Source organism: Panthera tigris, chromosome B1 (genome assembly GCF_018350195.1).
Source record: "Panthera tigris isolate Pti1 chromosome B1, P.tigris_Pti1_mat1.1, whole genome shotgun sequence".
Taxonomy (NCBI): Eukaryota; Metazoa; Chordata; class Mammalia; order Carnivora; family Felidae; genus Panthera; species Panthera tigris.
In genome coordinates this window covers 134,810,219-134,833,088 of record NC_056663.1, presented here as the reverse complement: position 1 = coordinate 134,833,088, position 22,870 = coordinate 134,810,219, and the positions used below count along the sequence as shown (strand labels likewise).

The 22,870-nt window shown below is 39.9% G+C and overlaps 1 protein-coding gene and 1 pseudogene across 2 annotated transcripts in view; both read right to left on the bottom strand.

Annotated features, from left to right (window-relative positions):
• Positions 1–22,870, bottom strand: part of WDFY3 (WD repeat and FYVE domain containing 3) — a 274,952-nt gene that overhangs the window by 250,360 nt on the left and 1,722 nt on the right. The window lies entirely within an intron of this gene.
• Positions 14,381–16,990, bottom strand: LOC122238083 (annotated as a pseudogene).

Here is a 22,870-nt window from a genome sequence, read left to right as displayed (position 1 = left end):
CAATAATTTCCTAATGCCAAAACCAAACAAAGACATTAAAAAAAGAGAAAGAGACTAGAAATCTGATATCCTTTGTGAAGACAGATGCAAAAAATTTGAACAAAATATTAGCAATATATAATAGAAATATCACATCATGACCAAGTTGAGTTTATCCTGGAAACACAAGGCTGGCTCAACAGTTGAAAAATTAATATAATTCATTATATCAACTGAATAAAGAAGAAAAAACATATGATAATCTCAGTACAAAATAAGCATTTGACAAAATCATCCATTCATGATTTTAAAAACTCTTACTAACCTAGTAACAGAATGCAACCTAACCTGATAATTGTCATCCTTAAAACAAACACAGCAAATACCTATTTAAAGGTGAAATTATGAATGCTTTCTGTCTTTAACATTATATTGGAAGTCCTAGCCAGTGCTACCAGGTATAGAAAAGAAATAAAAAGCATACATTACAAAGGAAGAAATAAAACTTTTTCCCAGGCAACATGACTATATAGAAAACCCCAAAGAATCTACAAAAACCCTACTAGATTTAATAAGGGAATTTAGCAAGGTTGTAGTATACAAAATTCAATATATAAAGATCATATTTCCACATATCAACAAGTAAAAATTACATATATACATACTGTCATTTATAACAGCAACCAAAAAACATGAAATACTTGGGGATAAATCTAACACACTGTGTGTTAAGATCTGTACTCTGAACACTACAAAACACTGATGAGATAAATCAAAGATGACCAGAGTAAAGAGAGATATAACATGTTCACAGATCTGGAGACTCAACATAGTTATCACTTCTCTTCAAATTTATCTATGGATTTAACGCAATCTGCATCTGAATTCTAGTACTTTTTTTTTTTTTTAACTGACAGGATTATTCTAAGCTTTACACAGATAAGCAAGGAAACTAGAAGCCAAAACAATTTCAAAACAAACAAGAAAGTTGGAGTACTCATATTACTTGATTTCAAGACTTACTCTAAAGCTACAGTAATCAAGACAATGTAGTACTGATGACAGGACAGACACCTACATTAACGGAAAAGAACAGAAATTCCAAAAATAGATGCACACGTGTTGTCTACTGATTTTTGACAAAGATGTCAAGCAATTCAATGGAGAAAAAGACACCTTTTCACCAAATGGTTCTAGGGCACCTGTATCCATATACAAAAACCAAAACCAAAACAAAAGAATCTCAACCAGCCCATACATCAGAACATATCCAAAATTTAACTCAAAATGAAGCATAGATCAAAATGCAAAATGTAAACTATAAAACTTCTAGAAGAAAACAGTGCTAAATAATGTTGACTTTCGGTTAGGCACAGAATTCTCTGAACAGAATTCCCTGAATTTCTCAGCACAAACCACAAAAGGAAACGCTGTTGTCAGTGTTTCTCTCTGTTGTCAAAACTTCTCTCTTCAAAACACATGGTTTTAAAAATGAAATAGGGGTGCCTGGGTGGCTCAGTCGGTTAAGCATCTGACTTCTACTCAGGTCATGATCTCACTCACAGTGTTTGAGTTCGAGCCCTGTGTCGGGCTCTGTGCTAACAGCAGAGTCTGAAACCTGCTTCAGATTCTGTGCCTCCCTCTCTCTCTGCCCTCCCTGGCTTGTGCTCTCTCTCTCTCAAATATAAATAAACATAAAAAAAGAAAAGAGAAGCAAATTCAGGGTGACTGGCTGGGTCAGTCAGTGGAGTCTGAGCTCCCCAATGGGGGTACAGTTTACTTAAAATAAGTAAATAAACTGTTTGTTTGTTTTTTAGAAAAGAAATAAATCCACAGGCTTGGAGAAAGTATTCATAACATATGCACCACAAAAAAAGACAATTAGATCCAAAATATATTAAAAACTCTTATGGCTCAATAATAAAATAAGCAACCTAATTTTAAAAAGAGCTAAAGAGGGGCACCTGGGTTGGCTCAGTTGGTTAAGCATCAGACTTTGGCTCAGGTCATGATCTTGAGGTTTGTGAGTTGAGTCCAGCGTTGGGCTCTGTGCTGACAGTTCAGAGCGGGGAGCCTGTTTCAGATTCTGTGTCTCCCTCTCTCTCTCTCTGCCCTTCTCCTACTCACGCTCTGTCTCTCTCCCTCAAAAGTAAATAAACATTAAAAAAAATTTTTTTAAGAGTTAAAGATGTCAATACTTCTTAAAAAGACAGATATAGACATAACAAAGAAACACATGAAAGGTTGTTCAATATTGTTAACTATTCATTAAAAGCAAATTAGAACCATTTTGAATAATACTATGAACATTAGCTTTTTGTGGACATAAGCTTTCATTTCTCTTGCATGTATACCTAGGAATGTAACTTAAGAGTTCATAGAGAATATGTTTAACTTTATAAGAAACTCCTCAATTGTTTGCTAAAGTGGCTATACCATTTCACCAGCAATGTATGAAAGAAAACTCCTAGTTGCTCCAAATCTTCACCAATTCTAACATTACCAGACTTTATTCCTAGCCATGCTAGTGTGTGTGTAATAGTATCACCCTATGGTTTAAATCTGCATTTCCTTGATGACTAGTGATGCTGAGTATCTTTCTATGTGGGATGTATTGGCCATTCATATATCTCTGGTGCAAACCCTTTGTCTATTTTTTGACAGGGTTCTTTGTCTTATTATCAAATAGTGAGAGTTCTTAAGATATTTTGGTTCAAATCCTCTGCCAGCTATATGCTTTGCAAATATTTTTCCTGGCTTGTGGCTAGCCTTTCATTTTTAAAAATAGTACATTTAAAAGTTCATATACAGAAAATTCACTTAAAATTTGTTCATTTTTCTCTAAATATACTTGAAGGAATGTTTTTTTTTTTTTTTAAAAAAAGATATAATTGCTTTTTGGGAGGTGACAAAATCATTGTCAACTACTGAATAGTCTAACGATGATACAATCCGGCCCGCACATACTAAAAACTGGAAAGTACATCCTTTTACTTCTAGTTTAGAGCTCTTCATAGCATTGGGTCCCTATCAGATACCTGACACAAAACCTAAAATTAGAAGAGAGAATAACATGTTGAAAGCCTCCTTCCTGCAATTCTTTATTGCAACTTGACCTCTGAATTATAGACATTTCAGAGTAAGATATATTATACTTTTTGTTAATTACAGTTTTATTTTGTATTTTTAAAGTTTATTTTGAGAGAGAGAGAGAGAGCGAGCGAGCAAGGGGAGGTACAGAGAGAGGGGAGAGAGAGAATCCCAAGCAGGCTCTGCACTGCCAGCACAGAGCTCAATCTCCGAAACTATGAGATCATGACCCGAGCCAAAATCAAGAGTCAGTCACTCAACCAACTGAGCCACCCAGGTGCCCCTGTTAATTATAGTTTTAAATAAAAACTTTATGTTGATGAGAAAAACAAATTCAACTTTAGTGTAAATACATGAAAAACTAATTTATGCAGTGACTTTCAAGAAGCATCTAACTCCCAAACAGGCTAAAAAAAAAAATTAAAAACCACAACAACACTTTTGTTGACAGCACAGATAGCTTTATATATAAGTACTGCTTATTAGTCCTTTAAATCATCCTAAAACTCTCTAACGTTAACTATAAGAAACAAAAATTTTATGCCAACATTTTCATATTAATAAAGGTGCATCCTCAACAGAATATGAAATGTCAAGTAGTACACATTTTTTGAAGTAAAACAATAAAAGTTGCTCTCCACAACACTTAATCTTCTTTTCTCCTAACCCATGCCCCAAAGATAATCAATCATAAAATTCTGCTATGCATTTTATAAACACTTCCTATGCTCAGATGTGTGTGTGTGTGTGTGTGTGTATGCACATATACATACATATATACATACACACATGCCTTCACAAAGGATATATTGTGTTTTAGCATTCTATAAACCAAAATAAAAACAAATTTTAAAATAAGGTCTTTATGGCTGAGAAACTGTACAGCATGAAATCTAAATGGGAAAAGATCTGAATCTAATTAAGACAAAAACATTTTGAAAACTTTTAGAAAATATTATTAAATTTTGGGAACTTGCAGACCACATTATTACTTCTGTAGTAGACACTTCTTGGAGTGGCTAAACAGCCTACAATCTTTCCCTTCTCTGTGCCATGATGAATGGCCTTGAAGGAAAAGATCAGAGGAAAAACCAAGGAAAGATTTAAGGAATGGCTATTTGGGAGGGGGAAAAAAAAAGGAATGGCTATTTGAATGAACCTCTTACAATGGTGCCATACCCTAAAAAATTCCTCACCAGAATCCTGCTACTACCAAATCAAACAAATCAAAATGTAAAGGTTCTTAATAATCACTGGAGAGATGGCTCAAATCAGAGATCAAGTCATAAATCCTCCTGCAGCCAGCCTAGTGCTTGCCTAGTGAGTTCATGAAAACAACCACAACCAGGTGGTAGGAAAAGCAGTTATGCAAGAGATCAATTACACTAAGATGGACCTCAGCTGCTACTACTGTCCAGCATCCATTTGCCTGAGTTCCCCATAGGCACTACTTCTTAGCAGGCAAAATACTGCAAGCCCCTTGGATTATAGAAATGGTGATGGCAGTGGGTGGGGGATGGGTTAAATAGGTGATGGGGATTAAGGAGGACACTCGTTGGATGTGGTGTTCAATCACTAAATTCTACACCTGAAATTAATACTACATTGTATGTTAACTGGAATTTAAATAAAAACTTAAAATTTTTAAAAATATTTATTCATTGTTGAAAGAGACAGAGCACAAGCCGGGGGGGAGGGGGGGTGGAGGGAAGGGGGGCGGGACACAGAATCTGAAGCAGGCTCCAGGCTCTGAGTCGTCAGCACAGAGTCTGACATGCGGCTCGAACTCACGAACTGCGAGATTATGACCTGAGCCAAAGTTGGATGCTTAACTGACTGAGCCACCCAGGCGCCCCTAAATAAAAACTTTAAAAAAATGGTGATGGCTGATTCTTTCTATAAGAGACACCAATTCTGAAGTTGCTTTGCCAGCACCACTACACAAGATTAACCGAATGTCCCCTATAAATCACATGGCCTTTGATCTAAGCATTCACTTCAAATGGCAGTGAGTGGATGCTCAGGGCCTCATATCAAATAGACTCATCTTCAGACACAGCTGTGTCCCTAGTAGGAAGAAAAGGCTTCTTGAAGCTTCGTGTACCAGTTGTTGCTCCAGCTAAAAACTTCTGAATCTGGGATGCTGCGGCCTACAAGGCTCTGAACCACCAACCAGTAACTGCTGTTTCCTATCTCCAGAATACAATGGCTGAGGGAAACAATGATTTTCGTAGAGTGATTTCTGCTCTCAAAGTTTTGCCTTTTATCTCAAGAACTCTGAAATCTGCTGATCTAGAAGTTTTAGTACCCATTGAGGAAATATTTATACCAGGAAACAAAATAACTGCTTCACTCTATTGAAAGCTGAGCTTATCATGTTCAGTTTGATTTCCTCGCGACAGTAGAAAAACAAGAAAAGCAAAAACAGAGGCTACAGAATTGGCTGGGGGTGACTGTCCCTGACTAGCAAGGGGAGAAGAGATTGCTACTATGACTTTGGGGCTTGGAAAACCATGAGAAGAACTCAGGGAGATCTGGAATACATTCTTACAATACTATGTACACGTTAAGGTTATTGAAAGACTATCACAATTCTATACTGTTGGAATTACCAGAGGCTCAGACCCTTTCAAGAATGAAGGATTAGTAGGCACCTGGTGGTTCAGTTAGTTAAGCATCTGGCTTTGGCTTGAGTCATGATCTCACAGTTTGTGAGTTCAAGTCCTGAATTGGGCTCTGTGCTAACAGTGCAGAACCTGCTTGGGATTCTCTTTATCCCTCACTCTCTCTGCCCCTCCACCCCCCCACCTCTATCTCAAAATAAAAAAGATATGAAAAATAAAAATAAAAACAAAACAAGAAGAAGAAAGGACTAGGTCAGCTTGTTAGGAACAGAACCCTGATAAGCCAAAATACTAGCAGAAGGTACAAAATCTGAAGTAAAACAGATTAGGGTGTATGCACTGACGAAAAGCTAAAGATTGAAGCCATCATTTATATCCTTACTAGTCACTGGTGTATAGTAAGTACCCCATCTTTCCCTTTAAACACATTTTCTTTTTATTTCCCTTTCTTTTCCTCCAATCATGCAAATGACAATTTAGCAGTAATTAAATTTAAGTTGTAAAATATCAAGAATCACAATGAAACCAGTGGCAGCAGGCTATCACCTAGACTCAGTATCCCTATGGCCCTGCCTCTGGATGTGGTACCTCAGCTTGCATGGAGATTTTCTCCCACTAAAAATGCATCAACAGATGGGACAGCAGGGTTATCTTCTGCATTTACGTAAGTGGGGAGGAAAAGGAGGGGAAAGAAAAGAAAGGGAAAGAAAAGAAGGGAAAAGAGATTAAACTACTAAAGGCTGAGATATTCTACATATTTCCTAGGAGGGCTGCCCCACTTTTGATTTCCCCTTCTTAGGGGTGGCCCCCAGCACACAAGCATAGACTCCTGGGGTTATAACTATGCCTCATAATGCTCGTCCCTGTCTCTGGGAGACAGATACCTGGTCTGAACAGGGTAATTTAATCCTTTCTTATTGGAATATAAAAACTGAAAAGGCAAGGCAGGGAGTCTAGAGAGAAGGTATAAAAATTGCTAATGAGGGGTGCCTGGGTGGCTCAGTCGAGTGTCTGACTTTGGCTCAGGTCATCATCTCACAGTTTGTGGGTTTGAGCCCCAAATTGGGCTCTGTGCTGACAGCCTCGAGCCTGGAGCCTGTTTCCCTCTCTCTCTGCTCCTCTCCTGTTCATGCTCTCTCTCTCAAAAATAAACATTAAAAAAAAATGTTTTTAATTGCTAATGAGATCTCTAGAGGTCTCTAGTTTTTTCTGATCAAGCCCCACTTGTTCAATTTGTCATTCAATGTCCAGTACAGATTCCAAAAATGGCTTTTGTTCCCTTTAAGCTAATGACTATCAGCTAACTGCAACCCCCAAAATGCTATTATGACTTCTAGGAAGTAAAAAGAGTGTGGAAGGTTCTCATTTTAATGTCAAATTATCATATTTTTTTTTACTTCCTCTTACCCTGCTCAAAAAACTCAACTCCTAACATATTGTACTTTGCCTCCAGAATCATGACATTAGAACCCTCATGCCTACCATGCTTTTTCATATCCTCTTATTTTGCAACAAAGCGTATTTACTCCAAAGCTTCAGTTTGTTCACTTCAACCGCAGTTCCCTGTTAAGACTTTACAATGAGGCATCAGCAGTTCTCTGCAACTCGTGATGCCTTACCAGTGCCAATAAAGCAAAGTAAATGATTACTGATTAACAATGGAAATGAATTTTTTCCTTAAAAGATATTTAGTATAGGGCACCTGGGTGGCTCAGTCAGTTAAGCGTCCGACTCTAGGTTTCGGCTCAGGTCATGATTTCACGATTTCATGAGCTCCAGCCCCTCATCCGTCTCTGTGCTGACAGTGAGGAGCCTGCCTGGGATTCTCTCTCCCTCCCTCTCTCTGCCCCTCCCCTACTGATGCTGTCTGTCTCTCTCTCAAAATAAATAAACTTAAAATAAAAAGATATTTAGCATACAAATGTCAAAGGGCACCTGGGTGGCTGAGTCAGTTAAGCAGCTGACTCTTGATTTGGCTTAGGTCATGATGTCACAGTTGGTGAGATTGAGCCCCGCATCAGACTCTGAGCTGACAGTGAAGAGCCTGCCTGGGATTCTCTCTCTCTGCCCCTCCTTGGCTTGCTCTCACATTCTCTCTCTCTCTCTCAAAATAAATAAAACATTTAAAAAAAAAAAAAAAAAAAAGTCAAGCCCAGCCTGCTTCTCCTGTTACTTAAATCCTAGGTCACCAACACAGACTCATGACAGCAGTTTCAGCCCCAATCTTCAATTACAGATCAAGTCGTTACTTTTTTTTAATTTATTTTTGAGAAATAGAGCATGAGCATGAGGGGCAGAGAGAGAGACACAGAATCTGAAGCAGGTTCCAGGCTCTAACCTGTCAACAAAGAACCCAATGCAGGGTTCGAACTCCCAGACTGCGAGATCATGACCTGGGCCAAAGTCTGAGGTTTAACCAACTGAGCCACCCAGGCGCCCCCAGATCAAGTCGTTATTAACACTAATCCACCTAACCCTTACACCCCAGATTAGATGACAAGGGATCCTAGCTTGTTCTGATACACCCTCTGCTCTATTCTTACCCTTTCTGCCATTTTAGCCCTGTTGATACCTCAGTTATTATAACTAGGCTTCTGTTTTGCCACTTTTAGAGGTTCCCAGTCTGGTCCCTGCCTTTTCTCTTCCTAGGACTGGGACGCCTATTTTTGGTTACCAGTCCCAATCCCGAGGACAGAAATCAGGTCCAGTATCCACAAACAGAATTCTCTGGCAGTCACTCATATGTGTGTACATGTAGGTACTTATTTTATTCATTTACACACACACACACACACACACACACACACTCTCTCTCTCTCTCTCTCTCTCTCTCTCTCTCTCTTTCTTTAAGATTCCATGTGCTTCTTTACCTCAAATTCACATAACAAAAGGTTGCATGGATGGCTCCCTGGCCGTCCTACTCCTAATATGGCTTACCAGAGACCTGTCCTCAACACCTGCAGTTCAAACGAGAATGGCTGCAACATGCAGTACTATTTCTAAGTGTGGACTCCTTCCAGTCTGTCCTGTATAATAGTAACCTCTGCCCTAGTCTAAAACTTGGCCATGTTCTATCATATCATTAATACAACAAAACTCTATCAAATCTTGAGATATTGTACAAGTAAGCAAACTTACAGAGTTTAGAAACAAATAAACACATAAGCAAAAGAAAAAAATTATTTTCTAAATGGTAGGACTGTAAACTTTGTAATACAGTTATATTAAAATAACGTAATATGATTCTTGGACATATATATGCCAAAAAAATTTTTTTTAATCATTAGATTATAATTTTTTAAAGTAGGGAAAAACACAAAGACTATATTTTATAAATATATTCTATTATAGCATATAGAAATGACCAACCATTTTATTCCCCAGAGTTCTAAGCAGTAATTTCTTGATTAAGAAATTAATAAAACAGATAAGGTATATCAGGGCAGTAAAACAGTGCATATGTCTAGTCATATAGATTAATATCTCCCCTTATTTTTAAGATTTTATTTATTTTTAAATTATCTCTCTACCCAACGTGGGGCTTGAACTTACAACCCTGAAATCAAGAGTCACATGCTCTACCAACAGAGCCAGGCAGGTGACCCAATTAGTATTTCTTCTGATCAATGCTGAATACTCCCTTATGAAACTTAAACTTCTAATTCTATTTGGTACCCAATATGGGATTCCCCTCACTTTCTCCAAAGTCTGGCTTCGTTATTATTATTACACCTTCATTAAAGTTCCCTCTCCTGGTTTTCCGTACCTTGATTCCTAACTAAAAAGATCAAGCCACAAATGGGATCATTACAGGTATAAGGAAAAACTGCAAAGCAGCCCAAGATTCAAGGAAAAAGGTGTGTGTACTTACCCTAGGTAAGCCAAGAGAGTTGCAGCACGAACAAGTGCAATGACTAGTAAGGAACCTCAAATACTGTGGCTAGAGAAGGAAGCTAATGAAACTCAAAACAGACATTACCACAATATTTAGTAATTATCTGTTCATAAGGCAAAGTAGTTTACTAGTTCTTTGAAATGAGGAATAGTATTTTATCATTTTGACATTTTCAGCACAGAAAGTAGACAGTTCATAAACTCTTGCTGAGGGGTGCCTGGCTGGCTCAGTCAGTAGAGTATGCAGCTCTGGATCTCAGGGTCATGAGTTCAAGCCTCACATTGGGTGTAGTGACTGCTTAAATAAACTTAAAAAACAAAACAAAACTCTTGTTGACTGAAAAAAACAATCAAGAATTCAGACGATAGTAAGGAGTGTCAAATATACTCAACTTAGACCGCAATACAGTCACTGTGGAATGACAACTTCCAGGGAAAACCTTACTCTAACAAAACCAAGTGTGATATGAGTTCTAAGTTCCTCTTCCCCAAAACAACTCCCTATCGATCAAGTGCAATGAAAAATGCATCCCGTACCATGGATTAATTTCATTTATGCTTACCCTTTCACCAGGCAATTATTTTCCTCTGTTCCAATTTTGTATTACTATAACCGTTTCCTCAATCTAACACTATGTTTAATATTTATTTTTTAAAAATCCATTTTATTACAGGCATCTGGGAATAAGTTGCTGGCTAATATATCTTCTAAACTGCTGTTCGCAGACACCTTATAGTGAGTTGAATTCTCATGAAGAAAACAGATATGATGGGAAAATAATAACATAATTTAGTTTTAACTGTAACTCCAATAAGCCAGAGGATTCTTTACTAAAGTAGTCACTTTGCCATCTTTAAAAAATTTTGTAAAAATAGGACTATTTTATTGACCCCTTAGTGACAGTAGATGATGAAATGCACCAAACTCAAAACTTGTGTATAGTACTTAACTCTGCTACTCAGAAGGATGAGACAAAAAGGTTTTAAATACCAAAATCAGCATGCTATAAGAGCATTTCTAAGCTTTAACAAAACTGGGAAAAAAAAAAAACCCACATGCAGATGTGATTAATTGATACAAGCATGCTTGTATTAAATAATAACACCAAAACAACAATTAGGTACTCGAATGCAACTCTTGCATTAAAATAGCACTTGGCAAATGATTCTCACTGGACTGGACTGGAATGATGTTTTGACATCAGGATATGCAAAGCAACTATTAAAATCTACACTTAACGTAGGTGTTAACAAGCAGAGTAGGAAGAAAGGCTAGAATATGAGGATCCTTTTAAAGATCTTTCAACACTGGCAAGCAACAGTCAAAAAATGGCTCATTTTTGATGAATGTCTTAGGCTGAGAAAATTCAAAGTGCATGCAAATTCATAAAGAAAAAAAGAATAAGCTTTCTAAGAAAGATACAATACTGTTCTCCAAGCTATGCCTACAGATCACTCGTATTTTAAGTATTGTCATCTCAGAAAGGCTATTCGGCATGTATTTATCCTGCCCTGCCCCAAACACACGAGTACATGTCGGTGGTAATGGTAGCCTTCATGCCTTTCGACAGCTGCCATGTCCTGTCCGGCTTCCCCACACCCTCCCGAAAGTACAAACACCTATGCCAACCCGTGTGGTTGGTTAGGTTATGCAATCTAACACAAGCTGGGAATCACTGAACTTATTTACTCTGGTGACTCAGATTTAAATCTAGGTCTCTGTGGAAAAGGAGGTGGAGAACACAAATGAATGTGTTGACACCATTCTCCACTAATATTTATTACATAACTAAAGCAAACTCAAAATATTTTCTGCTCTTTATATAGGTTTGGCCAAGACACTATAGCTTTCAGAAATGCTTTAGGTCTGACTAGGTCCAGCATAGCATTGGCTACATTGAATAACCTCAGGTAGAACGATTCTCCTTTATACAAAATTCTTTCTCTCCCTCTCTCCCCCTCCTTTTCCCATGGTGTTGTCATTCAACCCCACTGTCCCTTTCCTTCTTCCTCCAGCCTCTTCTTCAAGCTGCCACCAAGAGCTACCTCTTAGCAATGAACTTCACCATGTCAAGATAAGTTTTCCAATGACATTTCACTCAGAGAGAATAGAAATACTTTAAACACAGGAACCTCAGAAATAATAAAACAGCAATAAAACTGTTCTCATTTTGACCAAAGAGATAACTCACCTATTTTTGGAGTTACCAAACTAAGATGAAATATATATAGCACATTTGTCATTAATCCAACAGATCAAATTATCTTTAAAAAGAATAAAATCATATTTAGTACAATTTTCAGGGTGACCTAGCTCTCAAATACTTCAGGAGCAGAAGTAAAGTTTTCATGTTAAAAATAGTTTTCCTAAATGTTTTACTTTATTCCTAATCCTTATCTTCATTATTTAAATATTAAAGTCAGACTGATTTCTTCCTAGAAAACTCATCTGACAGTAAAATCTATTTATTTTATAATTTTCTGTAATTCTGACATAAGCAAGTTTCAATATTCACCAAGGAAATCCCATCAATCTCCCTGATATTCAGATCAAACATCATCTTAAGGTTCCCCTAATTGTCTCAACTAAAAGTAACCTTTCTACTCACTAAGCGTCCATAGAACTTCTGTACCTCACAGACTAATCACATACTGTTCAATTACTTATGAATCTATCTTACCTTCACCATATAATAAAGGTATTAGAAAACTATACATGTCTTAGACATCCATGTAGCTCCCAATGCACCCAGCACAGCATACTGTAAAACATTTAATAGATATTTAGGAAAAATTATAGAATTACTAATATACATTATTAGCATCATTTTAGAGTCTATTTACAGTGTATCATCATTTTGGGAAGTAAGAACTAGGTTCTTAGAGCCAGCTGAACCCCTTATACTTGATCTAATTTAGTCACTAGTCATTACACAAGTAAGTCAAGCTAAATAAAATTATTAGGCAAATCAATGATTTTCCTAAAAACAACTGACACGGAGTTTATTTTTATTTCATACTTGTTTATTTAAACATGGCATTTATCATCTAAATCACCTAATACTGTGTTTTAATGAGCAATGTGCCCTGGGGAAAGAACCTGGGCTTTAGAGTCAGAGAGACCCAGGCTTTTATCAAGGAAAACTGATTATGAATTTACCAAAAGATTTCTAGGGCGAAAAGAATAAAGAAACATAATAAAACATGTATTATCATTCTTTCAGTCGATAATGAATAGTTTTAGAATTCCTAAGAGTGACAGTAAACATTTATTTTCTTAAGACTTACATAATTTTGTGACAACATGCTTATTACCTAAGTACATTCATTCACTCAACAAATGCTTACTGAGGGCCAATTATATCCCTATGTGTATGTGTTTAGAGAATAAAACTTGCTGAAATACATTATACAATATGTGGTAATGTTCTACAGCTGTTTATTCATCTACACTATAAATACCCCTCTGCTTTTCCAAAATCTCCTCTATATTCAGTACAGTGATAGAGGGTACTTAATAAATATGCCTTAACTGTCCAATATTTCTTTGTCTATATTCTGTTGCATGTTAAGAATGAAAGTTCACAGTAAGCAAATATAGTAATGATTAAATAAAGAAGTCCAGCAAAGCAGAATTAAGAATGCCGTGTAACTAAAATTTTACATGACTGTATCCAGTGCTGTGAATGAACTACCCAGTGGAAAATAATCAGCCATTTGCCTAGTTACTTGTCACCCTTTTTACAGCAAATGCAGGAAAGAGACCTTTGTCTGGTACCTACAGATATAAGGCACAGAATCTGAATTTGTAAATGCTAACCTCTTCACCCTGAGGTGAAAATAAGTATCAACATTCTTGTATTTGTCAACATTTTTCAAAATAAGCAAGATCATTATGCTTTTAGTAATAAAACACAAATCAGTATTATATTATAGTCATGTAAATGTTACCACTAGGTAAAGGGTGATATGTGAAAGGTACATGGGATTCTACAATTTTTGCAACTTCCTGTAAATTTATAATTACTTCAAAATACACAAACACAGGGGCACCTGGGTGGCTCAGTCAATTAAGCGTCTGACTTCATTCGGCTCAGGTTGTCATGATCTCGTGGTTCATGAGTTCGAGCCTTGCATCGGGCTCTGTGCTGACAGCACAGAGCCTGGAGCCTGCTTCGGATTCTGTGTCTGCCTCTCTCTCTGCCCCTCCCCCGCTCATGTTCTGTCTCTGTCTTTTCTCAAGAATAAATACCATTAAAAAATTTTTTTAAAACACTTAAAAAAATACATAAAAAATATATGTATCAGTAAGGTAATACAGTTTGAATAAATGTTAGAGAAGTGAAAGCAAATATATACATTGCTTTCCCAAATTCAAACACTCAGAACATACTAAGAGATCTGGATATTTTGAGAAGATACTTGTGGTTTGTCTTTGTTTTTTTTTTTAAGGATGTATTTTAAGTAATCTTTATACCCAACGTGGAGGTCAAACTCACAACCCTGAGATCAAGAATTGCATGCTCCACCAACTGAGCCAGTCAGAATTGCATGCTCCACCAACTGAGCCAGTCAGGAGTGCCACTTGTGGGATTCTTTTTCAACTGCTGAGTCCTAGAGGCGCCTGGGTGGCTCAACCAGTTAAGCATCCGACTCTTGGTTTCAGCTCAGTTCATGATCTCACAGTTCATGAGTTTGAGCCCTGCATCAGGCTCCATGCTGGTGGCGTGGGGCTTACTTGGGATTCCCTCTCTCCCTCTCTCTCTGGCATTCCCCTGAAGGAAGGGAGGGAGATGAGGAGGGGGAGGAGGGGGAGAAGGAGAAGGAAGAGAGGGAGGGGGAGGAGGAGGAAGAGGAGGAGGAAGAGGGGGGAGGAGGAGGAAGAGGGGGGAGGAGGAGGAAGAGGGGGGAGGAGGAGGAAGAGGGGGGAGGAGGAGGAAGAGGGGGGAGGAGGAGGAAGAGGGGGGAGGAGGAGGAAGAGGGGGGAGGAGGAAGGGGGGGAGGAGGAAGGGGGGGAGGAGGAAGGGGGGGGAGGAGGAAGGGGGGGAGGAGGAGGAAGGGGGAGAGGAGGAGGAAGGGGGAGAGGAGGAGGAAGGGGGAGAGGAGGAGGAAGGGGGGGAGGAGGAGGAAGGGGGGAGGAGGAGGAAGGGGGGGAGGAGGAGGAAGGGGGGGAGGAGGAGGAAGGGGGGAGGAGGAGGAAGGGGGGGAGGAGGAGGAAGGGGGGGAGGAGGAGGAAGGGGGGGAGGAGGAGGAAGGGGGGGAGGAGGAGGAAGGGGGGGAGGAGGAGGAAGGGGGGGAGGAGGAGGAAGGGGGGGAGGAGGAGGAAGGGGGGGAGGAGGAGGAAGGGGGGGAGGAGGAGGAAGGGGGGGAGGAGGAGGAAGGGGGGAGGAGGAGGAAGGGGGGAGGAGGAGGAAGGGGGGGAGGAGGAGGAAGGGGGGGAGGAGGAGGAAGGGGGGGAGGAGGAGGAAGGGGGGGAGGAGGAGGAAGGGGGGGAGGAGGAGGAAGGGGGGGAGGAGGAGGAAGGGGGGAGGAGGAGGAAGGGGGGGAGGAGGAGGAAGGGGGGGAGGAGGAGGAAGGGGGGGAGGAGGAGGAAGGGGGGGAGGAGGAGGAAGGGGGGGAGGAGGAGGAAGGGGGGGAGGAGGAGGAAGGGGGGGAGGAGGAAGGGGGGGGGGAGGAGGAGGAAGGGGGGGAGGAGGAGGAAGGGGGGGAGGAGGAGGAAGGGGGGAGGAGGAAGGGGGGGAGGAGGAAGGGGGGGAGGAGGAAGGGGGGAGGAGGAAGGGGGGAGGAGGAAGGGGGGGAGGAGGAAGAGGAGGAGGAAGGGGGGAGGAGGAAGAGGAGGAGGAGGAGGAAGAGGAGGAGGAGGAGGAAGAGGAAGAGGAGGAGGAGGAGGAGGAGGAGGAAGAGGAGGAGGAGGAAGAGGAGGAGGAGGAGGAGGAGGAGGAAGAGGAGGAGGAGGAGGAGGAAGAGGAGGAGGAGGAAGAGGAGGAGGAGGAGGAGGAGGAAGAGGAGGAGGAGGAGGAGGAGGAGGAAGAGGAGGAGGAGGAGGAGGAGGAAGAGGAGGAGGAGGAAGAGGAGGAGGAGGAAGAGGAGGAGGAGGAAGAGGAGGAGGAGGAGGAGGAGGAAGAGGAGGAGGAGGAGGAAGAGGAGGAGGAGGAGGAAGAGGAGGAGGAGGAGGAAGAGGAGGAGGAGGAGGAAGAGGAGGAGGAGGAGGAAGAGGAGGAGGAGGAGGAGGAGGAGGAAGAGGAGGAGGAGGAAGAGGAGGAGGAGGAAGAGGAGGAGGAGGAGGAGGAGGAGGAAGAGGAGGAGGAGGAAGAGGAGGAGGAGGAGGAGGAGGAGGACGACGACGAGGAGGAGGAGGACGACGACGAGGAGGAGGAGGAGGAGGAAGAGGAGGGGGAGGGGGAGGAGGAAGAGGAGGGGGAGGAGGAAGAGGAGGGGGAGGGGGAGGAGGAAGAGGAGGGGGAGGGGGAGGAGGAGAAAAGCCTCGAGTCCTAAGGGTGCCTGGGTGGCTTAGTCAGCTGAGCTTCCAACTCTTGCTATCGGCTCAGGTCATGATCTCACAGTTGGTGGGTCATGAGATTGAACCCCACACTGGGCTCCATGCTAAGAGTAGAGCCTGCTTGGGATTTTCTCTCCCCATCTCTCTGCCCCTTTCCTGCGTGCATACACACGCTCTCTCTCAAAATAAATAAACTTTAAAATAAATAAATAAATATTGAATCCCACATACGATAATTAATCATCTCCTAAATTATGCAATTTATAAAGTAAAATTTATGTGTGTGGATGTTTTACTTAGAGCAAGAAATAAACCTACAAGGTTCTATGCAGATATAAACAAATTAGTTGTCCCCTCTGAAGAAAAAAAATAATACACACTAATTCTGGCATGAGTTTTTATATCAAATAATGGCTAAGTAGAACACCATATGCCAACTATACTTCAATAAAAAATATATTGGCTATGTATCAAATTCTTAATTTTCTTAGGCTAATATTAAATTAACTGGCCTCGTTAAGTCCACACTGGCTGAAGAAGAATAAAACAGACTACGGACAAACATACAGGAAGAGGAAGCTGGAACTGCTATTTAAAAATGCAGCAGGGGCTCCAGGGTGGCTCAGTCAGTTAAGTGTTCGACTTCAGCTCCAGTCATAATCTCATGGTTCATGAGTTTGAGCCCCACGCTGGGCTCTCTGCTGACAGCAGAGAGCTCAGAGCCTGGAGCCTGCTTTGGATTCTGTGTCTCCCTCTCTCTCTACCCTTTGCCTGCTCACACTCTGTCTCTCTCTAAAATAAATAAACATTAAAAAATTTTTAATTAAAAAAAATTTAAAATGCAGCAAATTCATCAAGTATTGACAACATACCTTTTACCTGTGTCAAAAGTACCCTGTAGCATGATCCCTCTCACAACATAGGTACCAAGGGCTTAAGAACTGAGGAAAGCAAAAAGAATCAGTGTCAAAACTCAGTTATCACTATTATTTTATCTAAGGGCTCTGCAGTAGAAAGGACTGTCAACAGATGAAGAATCAGAGGCCAGATGGGACAGGTCACAGGCCCAAAGTAACACAACTCTCTAATGGCAGAGGTAGAGCAAGAATTCAAATCCCTTAATTTCTGGGCCTCTGAAGTGCCATTACAAATAGGCACTTATCTTTCATAAGTAGTAATAATGAATACTTTAAAGGGATTAGGCCATACACAAAAGAACAAATAACTGTAATTAGTTTATTAGGAAAAAAAAGTCTCATCCAATAGTCTTCTAGACTCCAAAATACAAGTATAGTACTTTAAACCCACTATAGCTTCACAACAATTAGTTGACTTAGTTATTAATCTAAGCTTATAACTTCACCAAAATGGATGGTAGGTACCAGTACCACCTAAGTCTGTTTTCCTTGCTAAGCAGATTCAGTTTTCCTAAGGCTTAACAGTGTCTGCTGCTGGGTCAGCATAACGAAAAGAAAGGGTTGTCAAAGTGCACCCACAAGTCTCAAGCATGCTCAGGTACTGTAGCACCTGACCACCATAATGCTCTTTTGCAGAATAGCACAAACAATGATATATTGAACTTAAAATAACTAAATGCATTAATATTATCCCAAGTCATACGTTAATATACTGCATACAAATAGAAGGACGATTTTTTTTTAATTTGTGAGAGAACTTAAACCTAAGTCACTAGTAATTTTCCTTGACCTAAGAAAACCAACGTACAAATTTAATAGTAAGACCACTCTATTAGAGAAATAAAATGAAGGCCCTACTCACGCATAACCATTAAAACAGCAACAACAAAAAAAAACTCAAACCCAAAACAAAACAAAAACTCAGCACTTAGTGAAATTATAATTTTGTTGGTCACAATACAAATAGTACCCACAATAAGCAGACTAAGATATACAAAGTATTTCATGTACTAAAACACTAAAGGACCTATCACCACCAGGCCTGTCACAATGGATTACAACACTATGGAAGATCAATAATCCAATATTTATGTTATACATAAGACAGCCTACTGCACACAATGATTTTTAGTAAAACATAAATGGAAAAATTATTCCTATCCCTAACATATGGTACTTTAAATGCTCTGCCTCTTCTTACAGCTTTTGCGGGTAGGACACTTGGGATCTCCCACCATCCTTTCCCTGCAGGCTCAAAGACATGCAGGTAGTGGGGAAGGAGACAGTCAGACAGAATGTGGAAGCCCGAGATGTAAGGACTGAGGGATTCAAGAGTTACTGGTAAGAGTTCCAGGCTTAAGATGATACCTAGATGTCCTGGGGCTGAAGACTCCCTGCTAGAGCCGGCCATTTCCCCAAAGGCCTGCACCAGGATAGTAAGGTTAATCCGCCAACTCTAATCGTTTGTTCAACCAAATGAAACTCACTAAGAAATACTGTCTATTTTATTTCTAGTACTAGACTTTTCACACCCTGCTCCTGCTTGAGTTGTTTATAGAAGTGATATTCTAGAGCTATCAGTGGTTTATTAAAGAGTCAAAGGCCCAGTAATAAAATAGCCCCCAAAAATTCCTGCCAAAGAAAGGAAAACAGAAGTGCAAATTAACCAAAAACTGTGCAATGACCACCGTCTATTTAGCCTGGAGAGAAATTATCTACATTTCTCTGTTACATACACATTCGCTGCTAATGAATGAACGAAAAAATTTCTGAAGTATTTGTTGTTTCTTGAGCTTGTGATTAGAGAAAGGGCAAATAAGCCAGTAGAGAAAGAGGTTAAGAGATTTGGGGGAAGCTTGCCCATGGGTTTAAGGGAAGCAGAAGAAAGAACAGGCAAAGGCTGGTACACGGGTGTGCACTTAATCATTCACCCAGTATTTACTGAGCACTTATTATGCACAGCTCATTGCTCCAGCACTAAATGCACAGTGGTCAGCAAAACATAGAATCCACATTCACATCAGGGTAGCAGTCACTACACAGTACTGTTAAGTACCTCTTACCCAGTTTTCAGTAATAAATCCCATTTTCAGCAATTCTAAAATTCAACAGACATTAATTCAATGAAATAGGAATTCAGAGGTTTAAAAAAAAAAATTTAGGGCCTCAGCCTAGGGAGAGGAGACAAACAAAGCAGCCATTAAGTAGGGGTATGACAAAGAGTGCTAAGGGAACACAGAGGAGGGATAATCTAGCACTATTCCCAGTAGAAGGAAAGGCTTAAGGTAAGAGAGGTGGCATACTTCAGAAACCTCAAGTAGGAGATAGGAATGCATCTCTGTCCATGGAGAGGACGCACTCTAGGGTCAAACTCACTGAGCTCAGAAGTCAAAGTCCTCACGCTGCCCTGCTTGGTCTGCCGGAGCCTCCACTAGCCTGACCCAGCTCTCACCTCCCTCCGCCAACCCCTTGCTGTTGTCTAGACATCTCAAGCACCCTCCCCTCAGCACCTGCTCTTCTCGCAGATCTAAAACTCTCATTCCCTTGAATATTTTGAGTCTCTGCTCAGATGTCATAATAGAGCCTTCTCATACAGCCCTCTATAAATGGCAGCACACCCACACCTCAGCAACCTACTGCTCCCTAACTCCTTACCCAGCCTTATGTTGTTCCATTGCACTCATTACCAACTGACAATAGTATACACTTGTCATCTGTCCCCCTCTAGAATTTAAGTCCCTTGATAAAACTCCATCACCTAGAACTCTGCAGAGCACTCAAATCTTTTTCTTTTCTTTTCTTTTTTTTTTAATGAACAAATGAATGGCTGTCATAGAGGAGACTGGAGAAGCTAGAGCCTGGTCACAAACACAGAGCTTTGTACAGAATAGGACCCCATGCTTTAATGGCTCTTTGATGGCTTAGAATCTATTAAAAGATTTTAAAGAGGAGAAAAAAAAGCGTATTGAAAAGACCATAACCGTGTATTTTTCCAAATTAAAAAGGAAAATTTGTTTTGGAAACAGGGTGAGAGGAAGTGATGAGCAGAGGTGTGACTACAGCTAAGGAGAGTATGTATAGAAGGGCACTGTAGCACTTCAGCTGAGAAACAGAGGCCTGAATCAAGGCCTCTAAGGAGGAAGCAGAAGAGGAGAAATACTTAGAAGACAAAAGCAATTGGACCTAGTATATGCCTGGGGGTGGAAACTGAGGAAGACAAAGGAGTAGAAGATGAAGGCCTGGATTCCACTCAGGACAGGGTAGATGAGAATGGCATTTCCTCACATTGAGAAGACAGGCGGCAGGCAGCACAGGAAGGGAAAGGTTCCCTTTTTGGGGGAAAGGTTATGAGTTGAGGTTTGGACAGGTTGAGGTTGACATGCCTATGGAACATCTCAGTAGGTATGTCTAAACCAGCTGTTGGATATATGAATCTAGAGCTAAAGAGTATAGTTTGGACGGGTAAAATAAATAAGGAAGAGTTAAGGATGTATACTAAAGTATCACAAATGTACCATTTTTAAATTATGTTTAAATTTATTGCTCCATCTGGAAAAACTAAAAACCATTATAGATCCCAGAATAAAATCAGCACTCTGAATGCCATTAATAGTTATTACACATGAGTATGTAACAAATAAAACTTGACCAACTTGATAGTAGCAATAAAAATCAAATATACTGAGGAGCACCTGGGTGGCTCAGTTGGTTACGCGTCCAACTTCAGCTCAGGTCATGATCACACAGCTTGTGGGTTTGAGCCCTGCATCCGGCTCTGTGCTGACAGCTCAGAGCCTAGAACCTGCTTCGGATTCTGTGTCTCCCTCTCTCTCTTTCTCTCTCAAAAATAAACATTAAAAAAAATTTTTTTTTAAATCAAATACACTGAATCAAAAATATACACTATAATCTTCCATGAAATTTAGCTTTCCAAGTATTGAAAGTAATGCTATATTCATTTATGTATTAACACTTCTTACAAGTTCCTGGATGAGTTCAAAGATTACATGATTGAACTATTTTTTAAGCCCAAGCAAATTTGAAGAAATGCTTTATAATTTGAGGTTTTTTTTAAAAGTTTATTTATTTCTTTTGAAAGAGAATGAGGGAGAAAGAGTGGGATGGGCAGAGATAGAGGGAGAGAGAGAATCCTAAGCTGGCTCCACTCAGTGCAGAGCAAAATGTGGGATTCAGTCCTGTAACAGCGAGATCATGACCTGAGCTGATACCAAGTTGGACGCTTAACCAACTATGCCACCCAGGTGCCCCAATTTTTTGAGTTTTTTTAAATTCCAAAGTTTTATGAAAAGAAACAAATCTTTACCTAGGTTTTTCTTAGCCACATTTAAAAAATGTTAACAGCTAAGTTTTAGAATTCCTTACTGATTCCTTTCAAAAAAGCAATTCATGAAAGGCAATTTCACAAGAAATCAAGAAACATCCTTTAAGTGCTATAGCCTTTATAGTGAGACCATGACTGATGACCAAGCCAAAAATAAAATTATTCAGCAATGCCAATCATAAACTTCCTATGTTGGTTCAAATACTACTGAAAATGAGAAGAAGTCAAAAATGTTGGGGCACCTGGGTGGCTCAGTCAGTTAAGTGTCCAACTCTTGCTTTCGGCTCAGGTCATGATCTCATGGTTCATGAGACTGAGCACCACATGGGGCTCTGTGTTGACAGCACAGACCCTGCATGAGATTCTCTCTCCCTCTCTCTCTGTCCTTCCCACTCTTGTGCACTCCCTCTCTCTCAAAATAAACTTAAAAAAAAGTCAAAAATGTTAAAGGAGACTACACACATAATAATTGCTGAGATTTTAATAACTGATAATAGTAAGTACTGACAAGGATGCAGAGCACCTGAAATTCTCACAGTGCTGGTAGGAATACAAAATAGTATAGTCATTTTGGAAAAAAGTTTGGCTATTCAATATAAATTACTACTTTTGATAAATATACCCTTCTCCTAGGACCCAGTAATCCCAACTGAAAATATCCGTCCTTCACATTGTTTATTGTAGCTTTATTTCTAACTGACCCAAACTAGGCACGACTCAAGATACCTTAATATAGGCCATGGTAAGAGTATTTACACTACAAAAAGTAGCAAATACTACAAATTCGGGATTTTTTTTTGGAGAGCAGGTTGTTAACACATTTATCAGCATACCACTGAAAAAACTACTGACACATGCAACAACTTAATGAATATCAAAATCATTATGTTAAGTAAAAGACTCAAAAGATTGCATATTGTAGGATTTCATTTATGTGATATTCTAGAACAGGGAAAACTATAGGTCTGTGAATTAGATTAATAGTTGCCAGGGGCTGGGGGCAGAGGGAGAGAACCTTTTGGTTGGATGGAAATGTTTCTTGATTGTGGTGATTATCCAATTGTATACATTTGTCAAAACTACTGCATGTATATTATACTTCATTAAACCTGATGACAAAAAAAATTAAAGTAGGAGTCATTTATCTCTTAATTCTTTGATGGGTGATAAATGCATCATACACACAAAGGGAAACTGGAACTCAGCGGAAATATCAGGAAGGCAGATTTTAACTTACATAAACAGAAAAAGACTTAGAATGTTGAAGAAAGATGTGAACCTGTTATCATATAGGTATGAAAATCAGATGCCAGATGATCCTTCCAAGGATGCTACAGAAATGGCCCTACTTTGGGTGTGATTTCAGATTAGCATCACTAAGGGCTCATCCTCCTTGGGAGTCAGTGGTTCTCAAGTTCCATGATATAGTACGTTAGATAATCTCAGATCCACTTTTCCAAACTTTTTTTTTTTTTTTAACGTTTATTTATTTTTAAGGAAGAGAGAGCAGGGGAGGGGAAGGGAG